Raw genomic sequence first — 19,050 nt, 5'->3', positions numbered from 1 at the left:
CCCAAGACGAGAAAAGAGGCAGAGACAGGCCAAGGAAGAGACAAGCCATGGGGAGTAAGAGGTGGAAACACACAGAAGGAGGGAGAGGGGTGAGAGAGAGAGAGAAAGAAAATCCAAGAGAGAAAAGAGGCATAGAGAGACAGAAGAATATTGAAGTGATGTGGAGAGGGGAACAGATAAAGAGAGAGGGACAGACAAAGAAAGAGAGGGAGAAAAGAAAACAGGGACGATCTCACTCCAATAAATATACACCCCTCTCCACTCTGGCAGAAGGTCCAAACCCACTCGAGGGAGATAGACAGAGAGATACAGGCAAACAGAGTGACACACCCCCAGGGAGAGAGATCAGTGGGCAGGCAGGCAGATGAACCCAGGGAGGGAGGGAAAGTGAGACACTGGGGGAGATCCTAGGGAGTGAAAAGGTGTAGGACGGAGACAGAGGGAGATGAAAAGATAGGGAGAGAGGAACAGAGGGACAGATAGAAAGGGACAGAAAGACCCCAGAAAGCGATAAAAGGATAGACAAGCGAGAGAGACACATGGACCGAGAGAGTGTGAAGCTTGAGGCTGGAAAACAGACGACAGACAGAGAAAGATTGAGGAGAGAGACAGAGAAATAGAAAGGGAGAGAGACAGAGGGAGGGGAGAGAGAATGATCTCAGCAAGGAAGACACAATGAGGAATCCCAGGGGCAGAGACGGAGCAAGAGAGTACCACTGGGAGAGTCAGAAGGGCAGACAGACAGGGCAGAGAGAAATCCCATTGAGAACAAGAAAAAGGGCAGAGAGAAAGAGTGGGAAAGAGGGGGAAATTAAACTCAGGGAGAGAAACAGAAAGCAACTTAGAGTGAGAGAAAACCCAGGGATAGAATGGAAAAGGACAGGTAGGGAGGGAGAAATCCAAGGGAGAGAACAGGAAAGGACAGAGAGAGAGAGAGAGAGAGAAAGAGAGAGAGACAGAGAGACAGAGAGAAATCGAGTGAAAGAAGAGCAGACAGAGAGATACCATGGAGAGTAGGTAATGGAGAGACAGTGAGGGAGCATGCAGATAGAATGACCGTCAGGCAGGAACAGCAAGATCCCATAGGGCAGTGAGAGAATGAAAGTGCAGAGAGAGGTGAATGGGGAAGGCCAGATTTCAGAAAGATTGTACGCTGGAACAGTTCCTGAAAATCCCAGGAAGGGAGCAAGTGATTCGCAGGAAGGATATCAGAGGATCGGGGGAGAGTGGATAGGGGGAGATATGAAGGATGTGGGGGAGATGGAGATTTATAGAAAGCTGTGAGAGAGACAAGAAGCTGGGAATATGGAGACAGAGGAAGGCAGTGCAATCTGTGGGATCAGACTGTGCAGCAGCCCCATTTTTGTCACTTTGTCTCCCCCAAGCCCCAGCCCAGGGCTCAGCCCCTTGTGGTCCAAACTCCAGAGACTGCCTGAGCCCCAAAATTCAATTCCCCTGAGAGCATGTGAGTGTGTAAGTGAACGACAAGGACACGGGATGGTTTATTATGATTCTCTCGGTCTCTCTCTCTCTGGTCCCAGCTCCTGTCTGACGATTCCTCACTGCAGAATGATTTGATTCTCTCGGACTCTGCATCATCCCGAGTTTCAGCTCCTGAATAAAATCTCCTTGGGGGTGGAGGTAAGACAGAGAGAAATTAAAGTGGATTACAATTTTTAAAAAGCACCGAAAGCTCAGCAAAATCTCACCGCTTGCTGCCTTCAGCAATGTGAGACACTCCCCACCCAGCACAGCAAGATCCCACTGCTGGTTGTCTGAACACCCAAAATCTCATAACTCTCCTCACCTCACCCCACCCCGCCCTCCCCACCCAAACACCAGCACAGCTCCTGATTTTCAACCCAGAGAGCGCGGAACAGGAGGATGTCTCCAACTGCCTCAGGGCTGTCCCAGTGTTTCTGGTTGAGTGGAAGGGCAGGAGAGATATTTACCCCAGGGCTGGGATTCACACCCCCTCACACATCCCCCATCCCCACTCCCAGAATCTGTGTGCCTCACTCCGTCTGCAAGCTTCAGTGTCAGATATCTCCCTGCCTGCCCCAGCACAGAGAGAGAGAGAGAGAGAGAGAGAGGATGGCGGGGGGTGGGGGTGGACAGCGGAGATGGGGGAGAGAGAGAGAGAAATAAACCGACAGAAATTGATCAAATCAAAGCCAAGATGTTTTGAAATAAAAATAAACAGAAACAAAGGCAATCTTGCCACTGACTGACCTCCAACATTTCCCCATTTTATCAGCATGTTCCCCTGGTTTTGAACCCAGAGAAATTGAAGAGATTTCGACTGGGAACAAGGGTTAGATGCTTTCTGACTGCCCTCAGGGTTTATTTCCTGAGAGGCTGGGCAGTGACTCAGCGGTGGGGAGTCACTCCCCGGAGCCTGTGCCTCTGTCCCTCTCTGTGTCCCCATTTAATGTTTAACCTGTCCCCACCAGCTTGTTCTCTGACACTGTGGCGAGGCGGTAAAAAAACACAAAGAAATGACCAATGCCCCCCTCTGCCCACTCCCATTAACCAGGCACAAACCCCATGCCCACTCCATCTGGGATTTGTGCTGTTTCTACATGAAATATTAATGACGAACCTTTTTAAGTGTCCAGTCACCTGTCTCTCTCCCTCCCCATCTCTGTCTCTGTCCCTATCCACGGATCCATCTCTGTGACTTTCTCCTGCTTGAGAATTGATCAATGTCCCTCACTCTCTCCATTTACTGCAAGTTTCAATAGCAATTCCCTCTCCTGCCTCACGTTTGCCATGTGTTCCCATCTCCCTGCTGTGTCTCGTGGATATTTGCAACATCAGTGTCGCATTTTGGAGGTTGATGGGGTGGCGGGAGGTGGGGTGGGTCTCGGCTGCGGTGGAAAGTAGGGACGACACACTCACTCACTACACTCACTATCAGGCCATCAGCAGACTCAACCCAGGGCCCTGTAGACAGCCTCGCGTCGCACATGAGGGTGACCTGCAGGCTGCAGTGGTGCACAGTAAGATCCCACCGGCAACTATGTGTGGGACTGCTGAGGGATTCCCTCAACACCTTGTCTGAGCCTGGCCCAACGCCTCCACGGGCTGCAATGTGAAAACAGGCCTCTCCCCCACTGAAACCACCAGCAAATATTACCATCCCCCATTTCAACTTGGAGTTGGCTCAGGCTGAACACAGGAGTTAACCCCTCACCAGCACCTCCGTAGATCCTGTACCTAGCCCCGCTAAGCATGTCCACCTCTACCTGTCTCAGCTGTATTCCTTTTCGCTCCAACACTCCCATCTTCACCCCAACCGCACCTCCACATTCCCTGCTATGCATGGTCCCACAGACAGCAAAATGCGAAAATGGCCACACATTGATGAGAGAAGGTTAAGCTCATCCTGAACACTGGCGCAGAGGGATTGGGGGGCGGCGCTGGGGTGAGGGAGTAGGGGAGCAGGTGTGGGATGTCAAGCCTACAGTTTCTGCCCCTTTGTAATACTGAGCCGCTTCCCTGTCCCACAGCCTGCACTGGCCCACACTCCCTCAGCCCCACCCCTCCCAGAGATCAGAATAAGGTCCCAGTCAACGGGAACAATTCCCTCCACCCACCCCCAAACCTCACAGACAGGCCGAGAGGGGCCAAGAGGTGTGATTGGGACATGGGGCTGTGGGGGGAGGTGTGGTGTCCTAGTTTTCCCTTCACACATCCTGACATCCCCACCCTACCCACCCACCTCTCCATTAAAATGACAAAAAGTCCCAGCAGAGTTTCTCCCAGATATTCTAAGATGAAATGCAGGTGAGAAAACAGTTTGATGGATGGACAGGAGTATCCAGCTCACCCCTCCCCTCCCCTATAGCCTTCAGCTCGCGAATACACTTCATTCAAGTGGCGCCTGTACCTTCCATTTATTGCTTGCTGCCACGTGGCCCCATCTGAAACACAGAAATGACTCAAAAAGCTTCATATTGGGTTAGGATTCCTGATCTGCCTCAGCCTCCCCTCTCCCCATCCTCATATGCAACACCCAGCAGGGGGAAAAGTTGGAAATGAACAAACAACTACACAGCCAGATCCCAATGACTACAGACCCCTACCCCAGCCCTTGTATCTATTCTCTGCCTTTCGTACATCTCCACTTCCCTCTCCCACTGTCCTCCACTCTCACTCTCATCCCTGCATTTCTAAGCTTTTCCTCTCTGTCTCCATCTCCCTTTCCCCCCAACACTGTCTCTGAATTATACCTCTGTGTCTGAAATGTTGTCACTCCTGCCATTTAGTAACCCTGGCCTGTCACACTGCAGTATTGACTGTCTGAAGTGGTGGGACGGTCTGGAGAGAGTGGTGGGAGTGGGGAAGCCCTAAACTGAGGAGTGGCAATGGAGAGAGGGGAAGGGGGAAGAGATAAAGTAAGAGAGAAAGAAAGAGCCAGAATATGGTCAGAGAGAAAGGGAGGAAGACCTCAGTCTGAGGAAGGTGCGTGGAGAAGGAGATGGACAGAGTGAGACAGAGAGACAAAGAAAATGTAATCGCAAAGGCTCTGTAAACAACATTTGGACACTGGGCATCTTGTTGCAATGTAGGCCACACTGCAGGTAATTTGATACACAGCAAGATCCCACAAGCAGCAGCGTGACTGCAGACAGATTATGTGTCTCACTGATGCTGGGTAAGGGTTCAATTCTGGCCCCAGGCTGACAAAGAGGCACCAATCCTGCTGCCTGCTAAATTCAAAATACTTCCTTCTTTCTCTCTTCTCTCTGTGTCTCTCCCCCCTCCACCTCTTTTCATGCTGCTCTCTCTCTCTCTCTCCCTTCTAAATCCCATCTTTCTGTATTTCTTCCTCTCTCACTTGTTCCTCCCCGCTCCCCTCATGTCTGATCCTTTTTCTCGCTCTCTCTCTCTCTGTCCCAGATTTAATCTTGCGCATTGTAATCTTTATCATTTACAAAGACTGTTACATTGATATTTGAGGATATTCTGTTTCATAAACCGGGGCACTGTTTCCCAGCATTCTGTGCCAGTAATGCTGCAGGTCATTGATACACAGTGTGATCCTACAGGTCACCCCTTCCTGCTCCAAAATGTGTTGAAATCACAATTTCCATTCAGGGAAGAGGCTGTCAGTTTCTTTGGGACAAAAATCACCCCCTCCATCCCAGGATGTAATTTGGTGGATGGCACTTTCTGGAACAAAGTGATTGGAGCTGGGCAGTGAAGAGATATTGGAGACCCCAGTTCTCTCCCCCACAACATGCTTCCTCCCCCAGATCCTGTCTCCCTTTTCCAGCACAGCTACAAAAACACATCTTGCCCCTTTATCCCTCGCACCCTCCCGCTCACTCTTTCTATCTCTGTCTGTGTTTTTTGTGAAAAATATCACCTTGTATTGCACAATATTTCTAACTCCCCCATTTCAAATAATGACGGGTCATGTTGCTGTGTGTGAGATGTTTCTCTTTGTTTGACAAAAAAAAATGGAAGGAAGCTGCAGAGGGTTCAGGAGAGGAGACAGAGAGAGAAAGACTGAGATGCCCTCGCAGTTACTCAGGGGATTGAAGTAAAATAGTCGAACAATGTTTTATTTCTGTGATTATCATTTTTTTTTCATCCTGGCCTACACACATCACATGTTACTCTGACGTGAGAATGAGTCTTAGGAGAGAGTTTCGCATTTATGGTTTTAATTTCCTCCTTGGGGAGCCCTGTCTGTCAGACACTCACTGGGAGGAGAATTAACATGTTTGTGTCAAATCCCAAAGCACCGCTTACTTTAACCCCAGGCTTCAAACCTGTTTTTAAAAGTTACCTGGAGGCTCCTAAAACAAAACCAGGCTACGACAGAGGAATTCAAATGTTGAGGTAATGAACAAACACAACTCACATGGGCCCCGCGGTGTGCAGCCTGTTGAACAGGCCTCTGGCCAATGCCTGACGCCCCCACACCGCTCCTCGCTCTGGAGGAAACTTGTGTAGCAGGGAAGGATTTTTTGTCCCATTGTAGTTTCAAAATAAGTGGATAAAGCAAGAGGGGGAATATTATTGGAACTGGAAAGGAAGGAAGAAAGAAATTGCACAGCAAGATGCTAGGGTTTTAATGTCTCCCCTTCACACAAGCCATCCCTTATCAATGCCAGGCTCTGATCAAATTGGGGAAAACTTTGGGAAATTTCAATCCCAGACCCAACAGGCAAGGTTAGAAGGAGGAGATTATTGAGACAGTCGCATTGCTACAGGCCAGTGAGGCGCAGCAAGATCCCACTGCCAGCAATGTGTCAGGAACAAGATAAACCCAATGTTGGTTAAATGGCAAATATTTTCTGTATCCCCAGGCTCTACCATGACAGATACTTAAGAATCTCAAATGCCTCTCACTCCCTCCCTCTCCCTTTTCCCCTGCCCCTCTACCTGTTACAAGTCTGTCTCTCACTCCCAACGTCAACTTCACCTTCACACATTTTTACTCTGACATCAGAACCAGTCTTTTGTGAGATTTCACATTTACAGTTTTAATTTCCTCCTTGGGGAGTCCTGACACACGTTTGTGTCAAATCCCAAGGCCCTGCTTACTTTAACCCCAGGCTTCTAACCCTGGGGCACAGCCTGTCCAATAAGCCTCAGGATGATGTCCCCCTTTGGAGAAAGCCCTTGTTCTATGTCTTGTGGGCCCCAAACACTTCTCCTTTGGATCTACTAATCCCTTTGGAGAAAAAAAAGAGACAGAAATGGTTGAAAAGCAAAGCAGAGAGAGTGCAGCAAGACCCTGGGATTTCCTCTCTGTCACGTGGACAGTCTCTCAGCAACATCTGAACACAAACATATCGGGTGATGCGTTGAGTTTCCATGCCAGTCCCTTTGTAAAGCTTTGAAATGATGGGGTTACCTGATTGAAACAGTCAGAGCTTGTAACAATGACACTGGGACAATTAATACACAGCAAGATCCCACATGCAGCAGTGTACCAACAGCCCGATAATCTGTTTTGTTTCCCCTTCTGTGATGCTGGCTCAGTTTAATTATTTCCTGTGACCCCAGAATCTGACATTATCGTTAATTCACAATCTCAAATACTCTCCCTGGCTCTCCTGTTTGTCTTGCTCTTTTAATTCTTCAAATCTTTCTCTCACTGTCACATTTTATCACGCTGCCCTCCTCCATAACCCACATTAAACCTCAGGGCCAGAAAGAGATATGACTAATGCGGGTCCCTCATGGGATCCAGTGGCAACAGGCATCTGGCCAATGTTGTCCCCCTCTGGAAGCAAAGATGGCGGCCATGGGGACCCGCTTGGGCAAAGCTATGCCTTCCTCTTTGTAGGTTATGCGGAACAGTCCCTCTTCCGCACCTACACAGGCCCCAAACCCCACCTCTTCCTCCGTTACATTGATGATTGTATCAGCGCCACCTCGTGCTCCCTCGAGGTGCACGAACAGTTCATCCACTTCACCAACACCTTCCACTCCAAACTTAAGTTCACCTGCACCATCTCTAATACTTTGCTCTCCTTTCAGCTATCGAGAATGCACCTCCTCCCACCCATCTTCCTGCAAAAATGCCACACCCTATTCCCAATTCCTTCACCTCCACCACAACTGCTCCCAGGATGAGGCATTCCACTCTCATACATCTCAGATGTCCTCGTTTCTCAAGGACAGCAACGTCCCCCCCACAGTAGTTGAGAATGCCCTCGACCGTATCTTTCGCATTTCCCGCAACTCATCCCTCACACCCTGTCCCCGCAATAACCACCAAAAGAGAGGCCCCCTCATCCTCACGTACCACCAAACCAACCTCTGGATCCAACGCATCATCCTCTGACACTTTCGCCATCTGCAATCTGAACCCACCACCAAAGGTATTTTTCCCTCCCCACCCTTATCTGCCTTCCAAGGGACCACTCTCTCCGTGACAACCTTGTCTGCTCGACACTCCCCGCCAACCCCACCACTCCCGGCACTTTTACCTGCAACTGCAGGAAGTGCTACACCTGCCCCCACACCTCCTCCCTCACCCCCGTCCCAGGATCCAAGAAGACTCTCCACATCAAGCAGATGTTCACCTGCACATCTTCCAATGAAGTATACTGCATCCGCTGTTCCTTGTGTGGCCTCCTCTATATTGGGGAAACCAAGCGGAGGCTTGGGGACCACTTTGCAGAACACCTACGCTTGGTTCACAATAAACAACTGCACCTCTCAGTCACAAACCATTTCAACTCCCCCTCGCATTCTGCAGACAATATGTCCATCCTGGGCCTCCTGCAGTGCCACAATGATGTCACCTGAAGGTTGCAGGAACAGCAACTCATATTCCGCTTGGGAACACTGCAGCCCAATGGTATCAATGTGGACTTCACAAGCTTCAAAATCTCCCCTCCCACTACCACATTCCAAAACCAACCCAGCTCATCCCCGTCTCCCTAACCTGTTCTTCCTCTCACCTATCCCCTCCTCCCATCTCAAGCTGCACCCCCATTTCCTGCCTACTAACATCATCCCGCCCCCTTGACCTATCTGCCTTCCCTGGACTGACCTATCCCCTCCCTACCTCCCCACCTACACTCGCCTTTACTGGCTCCATCCCCACCTCTTTGACCAGTCTGTCTCCTCTCCACCTATCTTCTCCTCTATCCATCTTCTGTCTATCTCCCCCGCTTCCCTATTTATTTTAGAATCTCCTCCCCCGCCCCCATTTCTGGAGAAGGGTCTAGGCCTGAAACGTCAGCTTTCCTGGTCCTCTGATGCTGCTTGGCCTGCTGTGTTCATCCAGCTCTACATTGCGTTATCTCTTAATCCATCTGGAAGTTGTTCTTTTTCGAAGCTTTCCTGGCCCCAGACATTTTGGGTCTTCAAATTGTCGTGTTCCAAACCAGAAATTCCTGGGGATAAAAGAGAAAAGATTGGTTGAAAGGGGGAACTAAAGCATTTTGCAGCAAAATTACACAGCAAGGGGCCAGGCTTATCTGCACTACCCCACCTCCACGGCATTACAAAACATCATAGCAACATCAAACTACCAAACAAATCATAAGCTGCTAATAAAACAAAGGTTTAAAATATTAATAAATACACATACACACGCACAATATCAACCAAACAGACCTGCTCACTGTCGCAGTGTATCTGGATAAATCTGATACATTTCTCAGTGAATGGTTTGCAGACTCCACCTCTTGACACATTGCAATATCCCTCAGTCTGCTCATTAGGGAGGCCTCTGTGTCATAGAGATGGTAATTCCCAGACTGGATAATAAAGTGTGAAGCTGGATGAACACAGCAGGACAAGCAGCATCGCAGGAGCACAAAAGCTGACGTTTCGGGACTAGACCCTTCATCAGAGCTCTCTGATGAAGGGTCTAGGCCCGAAACGTCAACTTTTGTGCTCCTGCGATGCTGCTTGGCCTGCTGTGTTCATCCAGCTTCACACTTTATTATCTTGGATTCTCCAGCATCTGCAGTTCCCATTATCTCTAATTCCCAGGACTGGAGTTTTTGTTGGATTTTTCTGATCATTGACATGTTAATTCTAGGGCAGTAAAGCTTTACCATTCCTTGTTCTTTGAAACCTTTTTAAAGCTCTGTTGGTTCTGTTAGTGCAGTTTGAAAATATTTAACTCTGGTCTCATAATAGCATCGAAGAGCCTGACTGCAGACACCCCAAAAGGCAGGAATGGAAATATAGTGGGGATATTTGCTGAGGATCTCTCGGGATTTTCCTGCCGTCAGTGTGGCTCCCAGAATCAAACTCTCTTTCTCACTCTCTTCTGCCCCTGTCTCTCCCTGGCCTGCACCTCATGCAGCCATTTCCAACATGGCTTTCAAAATTTTGTTTCTTCTCCTCCTCTTAGAGAGGAAGAAGGTGAGGAGGTGACCTAACAGAGACATACAAGATGATCAGAGGATTAGATAGGGTGGACAGTGAAAGCCTTTATCCTCAGATGATGATGGCTAGCACGAGGAGACATAGCTTTAAATTGAGGGGTGATGGATGTAGGACAGAGGATGGAGGTAGCTTCTTTACTCAGATCGTAATAAGGGCATGGAATGTCCTGCCTGCGACAGTAGTAGACTCACCAACTTTAAAGGCATTTAAATGATCGTTGGAAAAACATACGGACGATAACGGAATAATGTAACAAAGTGTGGAGCTGGATGAACACAGCAGGCCAAGCAGCATCTTAGGAGCACGAAAGCTGGGTTTTTGACTTGCTTCTATTGTAAAGCAGTGAGACTGTGTTGGGATCTTGCTGTGCAGTTGTTTGTTCAACCCAATTTTAACCCCTTCTGGATGTTGTGTATGGCCATGGGGAGAGGCGAGGGCTGGGGGAGAGCAGGAACCCTAACCCTATGTGAAGCTTTGTGAGTCATTTCTGTGTTTCAGATGGGGCCACGAGGCAGCAAGCAGTAAATGGAAGGTACAGGCACCACTCGAATGAAGTGTATTGGCGAGCTGAAGGCTATAGGGGAGTGGAGGGGAGGGGTGAGCTGGATACTCCTGCCCATTCATGAAACTGTTTTCTCTCCAGCATTTTATCTTGGAATATCTGGGAGAAACTCTGCTGGGACTTATTATCATTTTAATGGAGAGGTGGGTGGGTAGGATGGGGAAGCCAGGATGTGGGAAAGGAAGAGTAGGATCCCAAAACCTCGCACCACTGCCCCATGTCCCAATCCCACCTCTTGGCCCCTCTCGGCCTGTCTGTAAGGTTTGGGGGTGAATGGAGGGAATTGTTCCCGTTGACTGGGACCTTATTCTGATCTCTGGGAGGGGTGGGGGTGAGGGAGTGGGGGTCAGTGCAGGCTCTGGGACAGGGGAGGGGCTCAGCATTACAAAGGGGCAGAAACTGCAGGGTCTAATGTCCCACCCCAACTCTCTCTACGCCAGTGTTCAGGATGAGTTAAGCTCCTCCATCAACCTGTGGCCATTTTCACATTTTGCTGTTTGTGGGACCCTGCACAGCGGGGAGCATGGAGGTGGGGGTGGGGTGAAGATGGGAGTGATGGAGGGAAAAGGAATACAGCTGAAACAGAGAATATGGGAACTGCAGATGCTGGAGAATCCGAGATAACAAAGTGTAGGGTGGATGACCACAGCAGGCCAAGCAGCACCTTAGGAGCACCAAAGCTGATGTTTCAGGCCTAGACCCTTCATCAGAAAAGGGACTAGGCTCAAAACGGCAGCTTTTATGCTTCTAAGATGCTGCTTGGCCTGCTGTCTTCATCCAGGCCCACACTATGTTATCACAGCTGAAACAGATAGAAAAGGTGGGCATGTTTAGGAGGTCTAGGTACAGGATCGAGGGAGGTGGTGGTGAGGAGTTAACTCCCGTGTTTAGTCTGAGCCCAGCTCCAAGTTGAAATGGGAGAGTTTAGTATTGGCTGGTGGGGGAGGCCCTTTTTTTACACTTTTCAGCCTGTGGGATCTTGCTGTGTGGGAACAGCCTGCAGCTGTTTGCTGTACAGTAGCGAGGCTACACTTTCCAAATGCAGATGAGACGAGACGGTGGGGGAAAGGGTTTCTGAAAGTGGGTGGTAATGATATTGAAACTTTCAGGCTTCTTCAGTCTGCGGGGGGCGGCGCAGGGGCACTGCAGGGGACAGCAGGAGGGATCCTGCTGTGCAGAATGTCCTTCATTCCTATGTCAGCTCCTCCCTTTGTGCGGGTGCTGTGATGGTGGGGGGGTGAGCTCCTGCAGGTTGTTAAGGGAATCCATCAGAGATCCTGCATACCGTAGTCTGCGGGATCTTGCTGTGTACCCCCTTGGGCTCCATGTCTCCCTCAGGCTGTCTGCAGGGAAACAGGCTGAGTTTTCTGACAGTCTGATAGTGGGTGGGGTGTATCATCCTTCCTTTTGCCCCCTTGGCCAGACATGCCCCTCCCTACCACCTCTCGTCACCCCCTCACCCTCCACAATGTGACAGTGACATTGCGAATGTCTCCCAGACACAGCGGGGAGACGGGAACACGTGGCGAATGTGAGGCAGGAGAGAGCATTGCTGTCAAATAGATAGGGAATAGGGAGAGAGGGAGGCATTGAGCAATTATCGAGCAAGAGAAAGCTCAACAGAGATGGAGACATTGATAGGGACAGAGAGAGAAAGCACAGGACTGAAGGGAAAGAGAGAAAGAGAGAGAGAGAGAGAGGTGACTGTACCAGTGGAAGGCTCATTTTGAATATTTCACGTAGAAACAGCACCAATTTGGGACAAAATGGACACGGGGGCTGAGCCCGGTGAATGGGAGTGGACCGGGGGGAGGGGCATTGGTTTTGTTTTTCAACACCCGCCGCAGACCCCATAATGTCAGAGAACCAGCTGGAGGGGGCAGGTTAAACACGGAGGGAGGGAGAGACACAGGCCCTGTGGGGTCACTCCTACCACTGAGTCATTTCCCAGCCTCTCAGAAAATATACCCTGGGGGCAGTCAGAAAGCATTTGCCCCTCGAATCCAGATGAAATCTGTTCCCATTCTCTGGATTTAAAATTAGGGGAAAGTGCTGAGAAATTGGAGAGATTTTGGAAGTCAGTCGTTTTAATCCTTGTTATTTTTGTTTCAAAATCTATTGGCTTTGATGGAATCAATTTCTCACTCTCTCTCTCCCTCTCAATCTCTCTCTCTCTCTCGCTCCCCCCGCCCCCACCACCCCCCCCCCCCTCCCGGGGGATTTCTGAGAGACTGAAGCTTGGACATGGACAGAGGGAGACGAACAGAGTCTCGGAGTGGGGATGGGGGTGTGAATTCCACCCTCTGGAGTAAACATTTCTCCCGCCCCACCTCCCCTCCAACAGAAACACTGGGACAGGCCTGAGACAGGTTGAGACACCTTCCTGTTCGCCGTTCTCTCAGTTTAACATCAGGGTCTCTGCTGGGGGAATGGGAAGCTGTCAGGTTGTGAAGTCCAAACAGCAGTGGGATCTTGCTGTGCTTTTGTTGTTTTCTTTTACATTTCAATCAATTTTCATTTCCCTGTCTTTCCACACGCGCCCCTGAAGAGATTTGATTTTGGAGCTGTAACCCGGGATGACGTGGGGCTGCTGCACAGTCTGATCCCACAGTTTCACTGCCTTCCTCTCTGCCTCCATATTCCCAGCTTCTTGTCTCTCTCACAGCTTTCGATAAATCTCCATCTCCCCCACATCCTTCAAATGTCACCCATCCAATCTCCCCCGATCCTCAGATATCCTTCCTTTGAATCACTTGCTCCCTTCCTGGGATTTTCAGGAACTGTTCCAGCGTACAGTCTTTCTGAAATCTGACCTTCCCCATTCACCTCTCTCTGCACTTTCACTCTCTCGCTGTCCTGTGGGATCTTGCTGTTCCTGCCTGACGGTCATCCTATCTGCTTGCCCTCCTCACTTTCTCTCCATTACCTACTCTCGATGGTATCTGTCTGTCTGCTCTTCTTTCACTCGATTTCTCTCTGTCCCTCTCTCTCTCTCTCTCTCCCTATCCTTTCCGATTTTCTCCCCAGGATTTCTCTCTCTCTGTTCGTCCTTTCTTGTTCTCTCCCGAGGATTTCTCCCTCTCTATGTGCTTTTCCATTCTATCCTTGGGTTTTCTCTCGCTTCAGGTTACTTTGTTTCTCTCCCTGAGTTTATTTCCCCGCCCCCCTCGCTCCCACTGTCTCTGTGTCCTTTTTCTTGTTCTCAACGGGATTTCTCTTCTTCTGTCTCTCCTGCCCTGTTTCTGCCCCTGGGTTTTCTCTTCACGTCTCTCCCTGGGATCTTTCTCTCTCTACTCCCTCTGTCTCTTTCTCCCTTTCGGTTCCTCTGTTTCTCTCCTCTATCTTTCTCCGTCTGTCCTTTGTTTCCCAGCCTCACGTTTCACTGTCTCTCGGTCCATGTTTCTTTCTCGCTTGTCTGTCCTTCTGTCTCTCTCTGGGGTCTCTCTGCCCCTCTGTTTCTCTCTCCCTATCTTTCCATCCCCCACTGTTTCTGTCCTACACCTTTTCTCTCCCTGGGATCTTTCTCTCCTTCCCCCTCCCCCACTTCTCTCTCTCTCACTTTCCCTCCCTCCCTGGGTTTATCTGCCTGCCTGCCCATTGGCCTCTCTCCCTCCCTGGGGGTGTGCCACTCTGTCTGCCTGTATCTCTCTGTCTCTCTCCCTCGGGTGGATTTGGACCTTGTGCCACAGTGGAGAGGGGTGAATAGTTATTGGAGTGGGATCCTCCCTGTTTTCCTCTCTCCCTCTCTCTCTTTCTGCATCCCTCTCTCTTTATCTGTCTCCCTCTCCCCATGACTTCACTCTCCTTCTGTCTCCCTATGCCACTTATTCTCTCTCTCTCTCTCACCCCTCTCCCTACCTCTGTCTGTTCCCACATCTCACTCCCCATGTCTTGTCTCTCCCTTAGCCTATCTGCGCCTCTTTTCTCTTGAGTTCTCTCTCCCCCCCCCTCTGTCAATGGCCCTCTCTCCCCATCACTTGTCTCATCCTGTGATCTTCCTGCTCCTTGCCCTGCCTAAGTTTCACCCCTGCCTGCTCTCTCTGAACTGAAACGGGGGGGGGGGTGGTTTAGGTAATGAACCTGTCTCAATGAGGGGGACAAGGTCTGCCTGGGAACCAGGATCTTGCTGTGCGGTAAGGCAGTCAGTGAAAAGGCCCCTGAGTCTCTCGCCCTATGCCCTGTGACCTCTGCCCCCAGGGTGGGGGCAACGACTTGATGAGGTGGTGGGGGGATTGTCCACAGAAGGAAATGCAGAGGGCCATTTATATACAGTGGAGTTGCGGTCATGGAGGAGCTGGGAGGGGAGAGAAACTCCATGGCGTGGTGGCAGTTACAAACAGAGCGTTGAAACATTTTGTGAAGGGCAAAATATTTGTGGGGTAAAAATCAAGATGGGGAATTTGAAAGGGGTTGCAAACATTTGTTGAGGGGACAATATCAGAGGGAATGCAAAATGGGGGAGTCCCAAAATGGGGATGGAGGGCAAGCTTTGGGGCAATATTGTGGAGAGCAACTGAAATGGGGGAAATAACAATATGAGGGAACAATATTTGACAGGTCGGGGCAAATTACTTATGGGGGGAGTGCAATATTGTTTTGGGGAGGCACAGGATTTGGAGATGGGGTACAATATTGTGATGGGAGGGAAAAAGTGGAGGACACATTTCTGGGGAGGTAAAAAGGGGCAAAACGTGGAGACAGTGAAACATGGTGGGCGGAAGGTTTGGGCAGGAGGCAGAAAATGGAGGAGAGGAGAGTTTGAAATGAGAATGGCTCAAAATTGCATGCCACAAAATTCTAGGGGTCATTTTGGCAGGGGTCATTTCAGGGGAGCACATTGGGAAGCATACATTTCAGGAAGGCGTTTGATAAGGTTCTCCATGGTAGGCTCATGCAGAATGTAAAGAGGCATGGGATCGGGGGAAATGTGGCAGATTGGATTCAGAATTGGCTGACCCTTAGAAGACAAAGGATGGTAGTGGATGGAAAATATTCAACATGGTGCTTAGTTACAAGTGGTGTACCTCCAGGATCTGTTCTGGATCCTCCTCTATTTGTGATTGTTGTGAATGATTTGGATGAAGGACTGAAAGGGTGGATTAGGAAATTCACAGACGATATGAAGGTGGGTCGAGTTGTGGACAGTGTGGAGGGCTGTTCTAGGTTACAAACGGACATTGATAAGATGCAGAGCTGGGCAGAGAACTGGTAGATGGAGTTTAACCCTGAAAAGTGTGAGGTGATCATTTTGGAAGAACGCATTTGAAAGCAGAATACAGGGTTAATGGAAAGATGCTTGGCAGTGTGGAGGAGCAGGGGGATCTTGGGGTCCATGTCCACAGTTCCCTGAAAGCTGCCACCCAGGTGGATAGAGTTGTGTTAGCTTTCATTAATAGATGGATTGAGTTCAAGGCCCATGAAGTTATGCTCCAGCTGGGAGCCTGGTTCGGCCACATCTGGAGTATTGTGTCCAGTTCTGGCCGCCTCATTACAGGAAAGATGTGGAAGCGTTGGAACAGGTAGAGTAGACAGCCAGAGACTTTTTCTTGGAGTGTAAGTAACTGTTTTGAGGGGGCATTGTTTTAAAGTGAGTGGAGGTAGATATCGGGGAGACATCAGAGTGTGGTAGTGGTGGGAAATGCATTGTCGGAGCAGGTAGTGGAGTCAGCCTCATTAGGGCATTAACGTGGCTGTTAGATAGGCTTATGGATGACAATATAAAGTAGGGGTGGAGGTGAGATAGACTCAGGGTAAAAGCTCAGCACAACATCATCGTGGGCCGAAGGGCCTGGACTGTGCTATGTTCTACGTATGTGTGAGGGGAGCTACTTGTGGGATCTCACCGAGCTGAGTATGGTAAGGAGTGGATGGGGATGCAGGAGGGAAAAGGGAGACAGCTGAAAGAGGGAGAGGTGGGTGTGGTGGGGGGGTGATAGGTACAGGATCTGGGGTGGGAGGGACAGGGGAGAGGAGGTTACTGCAGTGTTCAGTCCGAGCCGAGCTCCAAGTTGAAATGGGAGAGTTTAGTGTTTGTGGGTGGGGGAGGCCCCTATTTTCACTATGCAGCCTGTGGGATCTTGCTGTGTGGGGACAGCCTGTAGCCGTCCCCTTTACAATAGTGAGGCTACACTTTCCAAATTCAGATCAGGCGGGGCGGGGGGACAGGTGGGTGATAATGATGCGGAAATTTTCCGGCTTATTCAGTGTGGGGTAAGGGCATTGCAGGAGACAGCAGGTGGGATCCTGCTGTGCAGAATTCCTCTGTCAGCTCCTCGCTTTGTGGAGACACTGTGGTCGCAGGGGACAGTGGGGGATGGGCTTCTACGGGTTCTTAAGGGAATCCATCGGAGGTCCTGCTTACCGTAGATTGTGGGATCTTGCTGTGTACCCCCGTGGGCTCCATGTCTCCCTCAGGCTGTCTGCAGGGCCCCAGGCTGAGTTTTCTGACAGTCTGATAGTGGGTGGGGTGTATAATCCCTCCCTTTCGCTGCCTAGGTCAGACACGCCCCTACCCACCACCTCTCGTCACTCCCTCACCCACCAAAATGTGACAGTGACATTGCGAATGTCTCCCAGACACAGCGGGGAGATGGGAACACGTGGCAAATGTCAGGCAGGAGAGGGCATTGCTATCAAATAGAGAGGGAATAGGGAGAGAGTGAGGCATTGAACAATTATCGAGCAAGAGAAAGCTCAACAGAGATAGAGACAGTGATAGGGACAGAGAGAGGAGAAAAGTGCAGGGTAGAAGGGAAAGAGAGAGAGAGAGAGGTGACTGTACCAGTGGAAGACTCATTTTTAATATTTCATGTAGAAACAGCACCAATCCCGGACAGAATGGACACGGGGGCTGAGCCCGATGAATGGGAGTGGACCCTGGGTCGGGGGATTGGTTTTGTTTTTCAACATCTCCCGCCACCCCATAATGTCAGAGAACCAGCTGGAGGGGGCAGGTTAAACACGGAGGGAGGGAGAGACACAGGCCCTGTGGGGTCACTCCTCCCACTGAGTCATTGCCCAGCCTCTCAGAAAATAAACCCTGGGGGCAGTCAGAAAGCATTTGCCCCTCGAATCCATTTGAAATCTGTTCCCATTCTCTGGATTTAAAATCGGGGTGAAGTGCTGAAACATTGGGGAGCTTTTGGAAGACAGTCAGTGGTGGGACCGTGTTTTGATCCTCTTTATTTTCGTTTCAAAATCTATTGGCTTTGATGTGATCAATTTCCATCTCTCTCTCCCTGGGAGATTTCTGAGAGACTGAAGCTTGGGCACAGACAGAGGGAGACAAACAGAGTTTGGGAGTGGGGATGGGGGTGTGAACCCCAGCCTCTGGAGTAAACATTTCTCCCGCCCCCCTCCCCTCCAACAGAAACACTGGGACAGGCCTGAGACAGGTTGAGACACCTTCCTGTTCGCCGTTCTCTTCGTTTAACATCAGTGGCTCTGCTGGGGGATTGGGAAGATGTCAGGTTGTGAAGTCCAGTGGGATCTTTCTGTGATTTTAATGTTTTTTTAACAAAATATTCAATTTTCACTTCTCTGTGTCCTTCCACGTCCCATCCCCGAGGAGATTTGACTTGGGAGCTGAAACTCCAGACAATGTGGGGCTGCTGCACAGTCTGATCCCACAGATTGCACTGCCTCCCTCTTTCCCTGCCTCCATACTCTCAGCTTCCTGTACCTCCCACAGCTTTCTATAAATCTCTGTCTCCCCCACATCCTTCACATCTCCCCGTTCACCAATACCCCACCTCCTCAAGTCTCTCCTGCAACTCTCTCAGCCCTTTCCCCAGTTTTTGCAGGAACTGTTTTAACATTCAGCTTTCCCCATTTCTGAACTTTCCTGTCCACCTCTCTCCACACCTTTCTCTTTGCCCAATGGGGTCTTACTGTTCCTGCCTGATGGTCATTCTATCTGTGACCACCCCTCTCTGTCTCTCCATCACTCGCTCGCCATGCTATCTATTTGCTCCTGTATCCTTCGATTTCTCTTTGTATCTGTACTTTCGCGTTCTCTCCTTGCGATTTCTCTCTGTCAGCCCTTCTCTCTCTACTCTGGATTTACATCCCACTCTCACCTCTCTGCCCTTTCCTTTGTTCCTGATGGCATTTCTCTCTCTTCTCTCTCTCACCCCATGACTTTATTGTTCTCTCTTGCCTCCTTTCCTTGGGTTTTGTCTTCTTGTCTCTCTCGCTGGTTTCTTTTGCTCTCTACTCCCTCTGTCTCTATCCCTGACTTGTTTCTCTCTCTCTTTCTATATCTTTCTCTATTTCAGTTTGTCCTCTCTCTCTACCTGTTTCACACTCTTTCTATCGCTGTTCCTCTCTTGTCTCTCCTTCCATCTCTCTCTGGTCTTTCTGTTCCCCTTTATCCATCCCTCTGTTTCTCTTCCTACCTCTCTGTTCATCTCACTCTGTCTCTGTCTTGCGGGGGGTAACATATTTATGGGGTAAAAGCCAGGGTGGGCAATGTTTAAAGTGGGCAAACATTTGTTGGAGGGGGTCAATACTTGACAGGACATAACGTGGGGTGTTGATGAATTGGAATGGGGGCAAACTTTGGGGGCAATTGAAGTGGGCAAACAAAATATTTGCGGGAACAATGCTGTGCA

Source organism: Stegostoma tigrinum, unplaced genomic scaffold (genome assembly GCF_030684315.1).
Source record: "Stegostoma tigrinum isolate sSteTig4 unplaced genomic scaffold, sSteTig4.hap1 scaffold_109, whole genome shotgun sequence".
Taxonomy (NCBI): domain Eukaryota; kingdom Metazoa; phylum Chordata; class Chondrichthyes; order Orectolobiformes; family Stegostomatidae; genus Stegostoma; species Stegostoma tigrinum.
This window is presented reverse-complemented; position numbering follows the sequence as displayed.